The sequence below is a fragment of the Pimephales promelas genome, chromosome 19, assembly GCF_988280905.1.
Source record: "Pimephales promelas chromosome 19, fPimPro1.hap1.1, whole genome shotgun sequence".
Lineage (NCBI taxonomy): Eukaryota > Metazoa > Chordata > Actinopteri > Cypriniformes > Leuciscidae > Pimephales > Pimephales promelas.
The window spans coordinates 9,282,948-9,293,113 of NC_142787.1; the positions used below are offsets into that span (position 1 = coordinate 9,282,948).

At 34.3% G+C, this 10,166-nt stretch overlaps 1 long non-coding RNA gene across 1 annotated transcript; it reads left to right on the forward strand.

The window, feature by feature from the left end:
- The first annotated feature begins 322 nt into the window (after positions 1 to 322).
- LOC120481532 (uncharacterized) lies at positions 323 to 4,145 on the forward strand. Its single transcript, XR_016147651.1, has 3 exons — positions 323 to 747; positions 2,500 to 2,680; positions 3,550 to 4,145. It is a non-coding gene; the product is annotated as an uncharacterized LOC120481532 (long non-coding RNA).
- The last annotated feature ends 6,021 nt before the right edge of the window (positions 4,146 to 10,166 follow it).

The following is a 10,166-nucleotide window of genomic DNA, read 5'->3' on the forward strand; positions in this document are numbered from 1 at the left end:
CATTAATGCATATACGAGCCAACATCATGGTCATATATTTTGAAAAAACACAATATATAGCTACTCGCGTGCAAAACACTTATTTCATTCGTTAACATGTAGACTACAAATGTTTGCATTCGTAAGAAACGTTTCTAATTGTTGATGCAAAATTTGTAGCAATTCTGAAATTCAGTTAAAAGTAAATTTTTTGACCAAAAATGCAATAAATGATCGTGTGTATAGGCCTAAGTACAAAAAATAAGCTTACCGCTTCTCAACGTCTTCACATGTGTTTCATAATTTTTTGTCTGGATAGGCATCACGGGAAATTGCATACACTGTTAGAAATTGCTGTAAATTTACGGCCAAATTTCAACAGTATATTCCTGTTTTGTTCAAAAGCAGTACATTGCTGTTTTTTTGCGTTTGTAATATGACGTAGAAAAATTATAACGGCATTTTAACGTAATTATTGCTCGAGGGAAACAAAACGGTACTTAACAGTATTTTTGACTTGACATCGCATCGGAAGAGCTGCAGTGAGCACGCATGGATTTTTCATCCATCTTCATACTTATAAAAGGTGAGTTCCCTTTTGTTTTGCTCGTTGTGATAGAAAAATGCATTACATCTGCAATTGTTACTAACTTGTATTTTGGATATTGGAAGTAGCCTAACTATTTTTGTATTCGCAGTGATAAAAGCACCAACTGCGACATCGTGAGGGAAGTTGGATTCCTCACACGGATAATTCCCGATTACAGGGTGAGTTTCATCCAAAATCAATTCTTCTGCAAAGTTTATGCAAAGCTATAAGTAAAAACACTGTTGCATGTGAATTACATCGTCGTCTTAGCACGCTAAAGTGTTGCAGCTTGATTTTTCATTATTCGGAAAACCGTTGGACAAAACCTAAATTTCGGGCTTTTTGTGCTTTTAAATGGGGATAAACTTGTTGTAGGCCTAATCTGTACATCTCAGGGTGATTTATTTGTTGTACAAGTGATTGTATTGTTAGGCCTACTTTAATGGTGGCTTTATTTTTGCATAGATCCAGGTTTTGATATAAGTTAGTGATAGAATAAGCATTAAGAATAATTCATATTAAAGTTAAGCTGTATTGTTACTTTGTCCAGCACGAAATTTAGAATAATCTTTAAGACTAATTAATATTTAAAGTTTAGTTATTGCTGCTGCAGTGTTACTTTTCCCAGTACGTAATTTATTTATCAACACTAATTCATATTTAAAGTTTAGTTATTGCTGCTGCAGTGTTACTTTGTCCAGCACGTAATTTTTAATAATCATTAAGACTAATTCATGTTTCACTGTTGCTGCTGCAGTGTTATTTTGCCCAACACGTAATTTAAAATTTATTAACACTAATTCACATTTAAAGTTTTGTTGTTGCCGCTGCGCAGTGTTACTTTAGAATATTTATTAACACTAATTCATATTTAAACGTTAGTTATTGCTGCTGCAGTGTTATCATGCTGCAGAGCATGATTTGGAGTGAAATGTGGTGCTATAGCAACGCATTCTCACCCCAAGGCGTCACCTTTGACCATGCTTCAATATTTGACGTTTTAGGCGCCCTTTAGCGTCACTTACATGACGCTATCCTACGGCGTCATCTGACTGACGCTAAAGGAAAGCGTCAGTTAGAGGACGCGGTTAGGTTTAGGTGTGGGGTGGGGGTAGGGTACACGCGATCCTAGGGCGTCATCTAACTGACGCTAAAGGGCGCCTAAAGCGTCAGATATTGAAGCATGTCCAAATGCTTCCCAAGGCGTCAGTTAGGTGACGCCTTGGGGGTGAGAATGGGCTGGCTATAGAGTCTCGTGTCGTGTAAATTTACAGTACATTTCGGTTTGTATACCCCCAGAACACTTGGAATATATGACACGAGTCACATAGAATCATTTTCTGATTTCAATTGTCAGAAACCAGATTTCAGATTACATGTGTAGTCAATTTTTCTTTAATTTATGATCTGAAAAAGAACATATGGCCTTGAACAACACCAGGGTGAGTAATTATTTACTTAATTTTCAATTTTTATATTAATTTACTTATTTTCAACACTTAAAAGGATAGTTTACACACACATACACACACACACACACACACACACAACACACACTAATTATATCATCTTCTTGCCCAGTGTTGTTTCTGTTGAGTTTATGTTTAACATGGACTTTTAATTGATGGACAACAATTATTAAACAATTTTATAAATATCTTTGTCTAAAGATAAATTAAAGTTTTATGGGTTTGGAACATAAGGGTGAGTAATTCATGACAGGATTTTCTTTTTATGGTTGAACTAACCCATTAACAATGTTGAGAACATAATTTCACTATACACATTTTAAATTAAATGTTTGCCCAGATAAGTCCATGATTAACACGTTGAAAATTTAATAAAAATGGCTCTGTCAATGATTTCATTTACAATACGGTGGTGGCAGATTCATGTTTTTATGCCGATGCTGACAGTTTTTCATTTTAAAGTTTCAGGTGAAACACCAGGAAGCTGTATTCAGCACTGGATGATCAGCCTTGAGGGTCATATTATTTCTGAGGGCATCCAGCCGGCTTTTGTGTCTGGGCTTGCTGCTGTTTTTTCTACTTTTTACAACTTCAATCTTCAATACCAAGCTGAGGCAGCATGCACACTGGAATTTATTCAAAGGTAAATACTTGGATGCATACATTCAATTCACTTCACTTTTATTTATATAGCACTTTTTATAATGCATATCATTTCAACGCAGCTTTACATAAAATTTTTCATTGTTGCAGTGTTGTATGTTTAATTGCAGCCCATTCTCACTCCCAAGGCGTCACCTAACTGACGCCTTGGGAAGCATTTGACCATGCTTCAATATCTGACGCTTTAGGCGCCCTTTAGCGTCAGTTAGATGACGCCCTAGGATCGCGTGTACCCTACCCCCACCCCACACCTAAACCTAACCGCGTCCTCAAACTGACGCTTTCCTTTAGCTTCAGTTAGATGATGCCGTAGGATCGCGTCATGTAAGTGACGCTAAAGGGCGCCTAAAACGTCAAATATTGAAGCATGGTCAAAGGTGACGCTTTGGGGTGAGAATGTGTTGTTAATTGATACAACACAATTTGGCCCTAATTAACGGAATCTAGCATCAAATAAAGACATTTTCTTTTAAACTATTTGAAGCCCAGTGAGTAGCCATAGATGACTGTCAAGGAAATAAACAGGGCTTTGGTGGTGGTGAAGTGTTGGTGAAAACCTTGGAAGGAAGCCTCATCTTTGACACCTAAATGATGATCAAATGATTTTGTTAAAATGTTTTAAACATTGCTAAAATAGCATATAAGGTGTGCTATGCAAAAGCTTGAATAAGGAGATATCTTTATTCTAGATTAAATCACATCCTTCACCCCCAAAAGATTGTTCAGAAAGCTATCCTTTCCTGACAAAGTTAGAGGAAGTGATCTTAAAACAAGAATAGTTAAGATTATAGCAAATTTATATGTTCTTTGTGAGTAAACTAATTCTGAACAAACATGTTTGTTTTTCAGGCAGTTCATCGGGATAAACCCAGAAAAAGGCACCAAGGTTGGAGGAGTCATTTCAAAACGGACGGGGAAGCTCGCCCAGAAAAACAAAACAGTGAACCCTCGTGTCTCCAGTCTGCTTAAAAAATTGATGGATTTTGAGTGGGACTTTATACAAGTATAACACCCACACACCCACACACCCACACACACACACACACACGCATATACGCGCACACACACACACACACACGCATATACATGCACACACACACACACACACACACACACACACACACACACACACACACACACACACACACACACACACACACACACACACACACACTCAAAATCAGGTGAATAAAGTAATTCACTGTTTGTGTCCAGAGGAAAAAAAAAGAAAATGACAGTATACTTAGTCATTTGTTAAGGACTTGTTCAAGTTACAGGATAGTTCAGATTCTGATTTTGGAAACATCTTGTTTATTTATGTTTGTTGTAACTTCTAAACCTTGAATTTTAGTTATTTTTTTTATTATTTAGTTATGTCCTTTATGCTTTTTTTCCAAAAAGAGTTTCAGAAGTTTAATAAACGAGACATGTTTTGAAACAATACTTAAAGCTGATTTTCTTCTGTGACATTTTTAATTTACTATTTCACTTTTAAATTTATTCACTTTTGGTATTTTATAGCAAGACTGCAACAGGGAAATGTATTAAATCACAAGGTTCAGAAAATAATCTTTAAAAACACAGGGGGAAAAGTTGTCCTTTTTGCTAACTGTCCATTATTCAATACATTACACAATACCATGTTGTATATTTGTGTAGTTTACACTAATTTCAATATGAAGAACAAATAAGTGCCCATGCTTTTTTCAGGATATTGCTGCAACATGTAGAAACTGCTTTATGCATTTGCAAAAGCAGTAACAACTGTAAATTTAACCAAAAGTAAGACACCGTTAATTTAACAGTATCTTGCTGGCAACCGTGCTGCCAGTTAATTACTGTTTTTTAATAAACGGTAGTGAACTGTAAATTTCACTAACAGTAAAAAACTGTTAATTTAACAGTAACTTGCTGGCAACCGTGCTGCCAGTTCTTTACTGTTTTTTAACGGGAAAATTTTTAACAGTGTAGCCTATATCACCTGGCTCATACAGTTACTTAAAATGATACAATCGATTTACTTAATTTTTATGCAATTATTGTAGTAGTTGACATGCATTATGTTTTTTTTTTATTATTTTATTTATGCATACACTCTAAAAAATGCTGGGTTGTTTTAACCCAATTTTGGGTCAAATATGGACAAACCCGAAATGTTGGGTTAAAAATGTAATGTAAAAATTTAACCCAACGGCTGGGTTAGTCCATATTTGACCCAAAGTTGGGTTAAAACAACCCAGCATTTTTTAGAGTGTACATTTAAGTGAACCTAGTAACTTATATTTTTTTGTTATATGTTAAGTAAACGTTGAAAAGTTAGGAATACTTAATTTTTTATGTTTGATCCAATTACTTTTATAAGTATTGGTTGTTCGGCTGCTTCAAGATCATACATGCTTTCGAATCAGTACTGTGATGTCATACACCAATCGTCTGTACTCTGTACAGTGCTGCTTCAAGATCATACTGTATGCTTTCGAATCAGTACTGTGATGTCATACACCAATCGTCTGTACTCTGGACAGTGCTGCTTCAAGATACTGTATGCTTTCGAATCAGGACTGTGATGTCATAAACCAATCGTCTGTAAGGGAGACCGGGGGCAATTGTAAGGTATTTTACATTTTCCTTAATAACTCACAAACTACTTGAGATAGACTAGTCATCTTTTGATACAAGAAACATATATATGTGCACTAATTAATAATACAATTTATATATTTTCACTTATAAGTACAAGACTAAAATATTTAATTAAATGCAGTGTGGGGGCAATTGTAACACTGAGAAATAACTCCTATTAACCCACTTTATCTCAAATAAAAGCATACGTCAAAGTAATCACGTTACTGCTGTTAATTTTAAGAGTTTATATTTATTCCCACTTTGTCAAGCACATATAAAACACACATTATTTTATATAAAAAATGTTAATTGATGATTTGTTAATACTGGAACAAACATTTATTTTAATAGACCCTTTTAAAATGAAGTTTTACAATAGAATTTAGTGAAATATGTTCTTTTTTTTAACAGAAAAGTATGTCAACACACACAAACAAGCTTATTACAATGGACCTTGTGGCTCGGGGGCAACTGTAACACAGTGTTACAGTGTTGTTCATGTTCGTTTTTAATCAATAACCTAGGGATAAAATGTATACAAGTTTAAATTGACAAACATCTAAACTTTAGACAGCAGAAGAAAAATACTGTACATCCAAAAAATAACTTTCACACCTCAAAATCAGTTTGTCGTTAATAACTTCTGCTAAAGTTGAAAATGTCACGCTTCTTTTCCACAGATAGAGAGAGAATCCTATTGGGCATGTACAGATTAAGTGTCATCACTCTAGCTTGTTTCTGATTGGAGGAATTGAGTGTGGTACAATTGCCCCCTGTTACAATTGCCCCCGGTCTCCCCAGTGCTTCGTCAAAGTGATCAAAGTATAGTGTATGCTTTCGAATCAGAACTGTGATGTCATACACCAATCGTCTGTTCACTGCAGTATAGTGCTTCGTCAAGGTGATCAAAGTATACGCTTTCGAATCAGTACTGTGATGTCATACACCCATGCAGGGATGTAGTGGAGGCTAAATGCACAAAAGCCGTTTACGCACCTCCCAATATTTGGGAATTGCGTTTACCCACCTCCAAAGTGCGTTTATCCACCTTTCAATTGCGTTTATCCACCTCTAAATATCCTAGTTCCTAAGACATTTTAAATTAAGCTTATGTCGTTAATTTAGTTTCTTTAATTTAGTTAATTTAGTATAGGTTGTTAAACCTAAGACGAACTTTTTCACTCATTAAGACGGTCGCCTGCCACCACCTACTGGCGGTTTAGTGTTAAATGTTTAAAAGTAGCATCATTCTTTCTTATATGTAAATTAAAATCAATTTCATAACATTATTTCATGCAATTGTAATTTTTCAGTGTAAATGATTTAATTTGATCAACCCCTAGGGTAACAGCCCTATGGTGTCTTATTATTAGAGATAATTGAATTTATTGATCAAATGTAGGAATTTAAAATGAAATATGAAGCATATACATTTAATAATATTGGGGGAGGGGGTGCCCTTTAAAGGTGCAGAAATTACAATATGGTGATTTAAATATCAAAGCTGATATATCAGTGATGAGAATATTTTTTAAGAATAAGTCAAATTTAAAAAAAAATCCGAACAAGCAACTTTTTTACTCGGACAAGTGAAAGGCAGATTTACTTAGCGTATGAAAAGGCTTAATGTCGAGCCCTCCCTATATAGCAATGTCATCAGGAGACACACATACACCGGTAGGCAGTGGCCCACCTTACCTGGTGACCACGTCTTGGTCCACCAGAATTTATAGTTTACCCACCTCTTTTTTTACAACTACACCTCTGCATACACCAATCGTCTGTACTCTGTACAGTGCTGTCGATCACTGTCTGCTGTATGCTTTCGAATCAGTACTGTGATGTCATACACCAATCGTCTGTACTCTGTATAGTGCTGCTTCTATTTGATCACTGTATGTTGTATGCTTTCGAATCAGTACTGTGATGTCATACACCAATCGTCTGTACTCTGTATACTGCTGCTTTATTTGATCACTGTATATTGTATGCTTTCGAATCAGTACTGTGATGTCATACACTCTAAAAAATGATGAGTTGGATTTACTTAAAATATATATGCACCATTTTTGTATCAAAAAATGTGCACATATCATTTAAGTAAATCCAACACAGTGCAGGCCATGTGAGATCAAAACAAATCTTAGTTCTGTTAACTTAAAATTTAAGCTCATTGATATATATAAAATAAGACAATTAAATCAGTTGAACCAACCATTTTAACTTAGTTTAGATCTTCAGCTTACATGTCTTAAAATAAATAACATGCAAATCACACACAATAAAGCATTTCACTTTATTATTTATTTAAATTGCATCTTAAAATATATTCAAATAGAAAATAGTTGTTAAAATAATAATAATAATATAGTCACAATATTACAGTTTTTCTTGGATCAAAGAAATGAAGGCTTGGTGGGCGGAAGAGACTTCTTTTAAAAATATTAAACAATCTTAGTGTGTGTGTGTGTGTGTAATTTTTTCAAAAATCAATAAAAAACAATTAAATGCAACAAATTAGTCCATTATTAAATGCCTATAAATATATATATAAAAATAGTCTATTAAATAATATCTATTAATTTAAACAAAACAGAAGTTAATTAATGACTTTCCTCCAGAGGTTATGAATGAATCTCTTCAAAAACATTTTAGCAGTAACTACTGGAAAACAGTAAAGATCTACAATCTTTATTTGAAGCTAAACTTTTGTTTAAAGGGTATTTACTTATTTTGATAATAATTTTGAAGGTTTAATTTACTGAATTGTCGCTGTCATTTAAGAATAATATTGTGCTAGAATCAAGATTGCCATTATTTAATGATAAATCCTGCACACGGATCTGTAGGCAATGTGCTTTCGAATTTAATATTTGTATGTTAACGTTACCAAAATTAGGCTAACCCGCGCCCAAGGCCCCCTTTTCCGCGATCCATGTAGGCCTATAGACAATAGAGATAGAGAACATGGGAATTTGTAAGTATGCAAAGTACATTTGTTTTATCCAAAAACAACTCGCTAATAAAGTAGGCCTATAATCTATCCGTGGGAGAGAGAGCGCAGTCCGAATTGGTCACACCGAACGTGTCAAACACGTCGCGTCTAGTTAGACGCTTGAATCTTCCGCAGCCCGCTCAAGTTAAAAATGTTCTACTGAGAAAGACGTTCGCGGCAAACGAGTCACCCAATTCGTGACGCCCGGCGCGAATGATGCGTCTTCGCGTCTTTGCATTGACTATGAATGTACTCTGCTATCGCAATTAAATTCGCGTTCGGTGTGAACACACCATTAATGCATATACGAGCCAACATCATGGTCATATATTTTGAAAAAACACAATATATAGCTACTCGCGTGCAAAACACTTATTTCATTCGTTAACATGTAGACTACAAATGTTTGCATTCGTAAGAAACGTTTCTAATTGTTGATGCAAAATTTGTAGCAATTCTGAAATTCAGTTAAAAGTAAATTTTTTGACCAAAAATGCAATAAATGATCATGTGTATAGGCCTAAGTACAAAAAATAAGCTTACCGCTTCTCAACGTCTTCACATGTGTTTCATAATTTTTTGTCTGGATAGGCATCACGGGAAATTGCATAGCCTATATCACCTGGCTCATACAGTTACTTAAAATGATACAATCGATTTACTTAATTTTTATGCAATTATTGTAGTAGTTGACATGCATTATGTTTTTTTTTTTATTATTTTATTTATGCATACATTTAAGTGAACCTAGTAACTTATATTTTTTTGTTATATGTTAAGTAAACGTTGAAAAGTTAGGAATACTTAATTTTTTATGTTTGATCCAATTACTTTTATAAGTATTGGTTGTTCGGCTGCTTCAAGATCATACATGCTTTCGAATCAGTACTGTGATGTCATACACCAATCGTCTGTACTCTGTACAGTGCTGCTTCAAGATCATACTGTATGCTTTCGAATCAGTACTGTGATGTCATACACCAATCGTCTGTACTCTGGACAGTGCTGCTTCAAGATACTGTATGCTTTCGAATCAGGACTGTGATGTCATACACCAATCGTATGTACTCTGTACAGTGCTGCTTCAAGATACTGTATGCTTTCGAATCAGGACTGTGATGTCATAAACCAATCGTCTGTAAGGGAGACCGGGGGCAATTGTAAGGTATTTTACATTTTCCTTAATAACTCACAAACTACTTGAGATAGACTAGTCATCTTTTGATACAAGAAACATATATATGTGCACTAATTAATAATACAATTTATATATTTTCACTTATAAGTACAAGACTAAAATATTTAATTAAATGCAGTGTGGGGGCAATTGTAACACTGAGAAATAACTCCTATTAACCCACTTTATCTCAAATAAAAGCATACGTCAAAGTAATCACGTTACTGCTGTTAATTTTAAGAGTTTATATTTATTCCCACTTTGTCAAGTACATATAAAACACACATTATTTTATATAAAAAATGTTAATTGATGATTTGTTAATACTGGAACAAACATTTATTTTAATACACCCTTTTAAAATGAAGTTTTACAATAGAATTTAGTGAAATATGTTCATTTTTTTTTTAACAGAAAAGTATGTCAACACACACAAACAAGCTTATTACAATGGACCTTGTGGCTCGGGGGCAACTGTAACACAGTGTTACAGTGTTGTTCATGTTTGTTTTTAATCAATAACCTAGGGATAAAATGTATACAAGTTTAAATTGACAGACATCTAAACTTTAGACAGCAGAAGAAAAATACTGTACATCCAAAAAATAACTTTCACACCTCAAAATCAGTTTGTCGTTAATAACTTCTGCTAAAGTTGAAAATGTCACG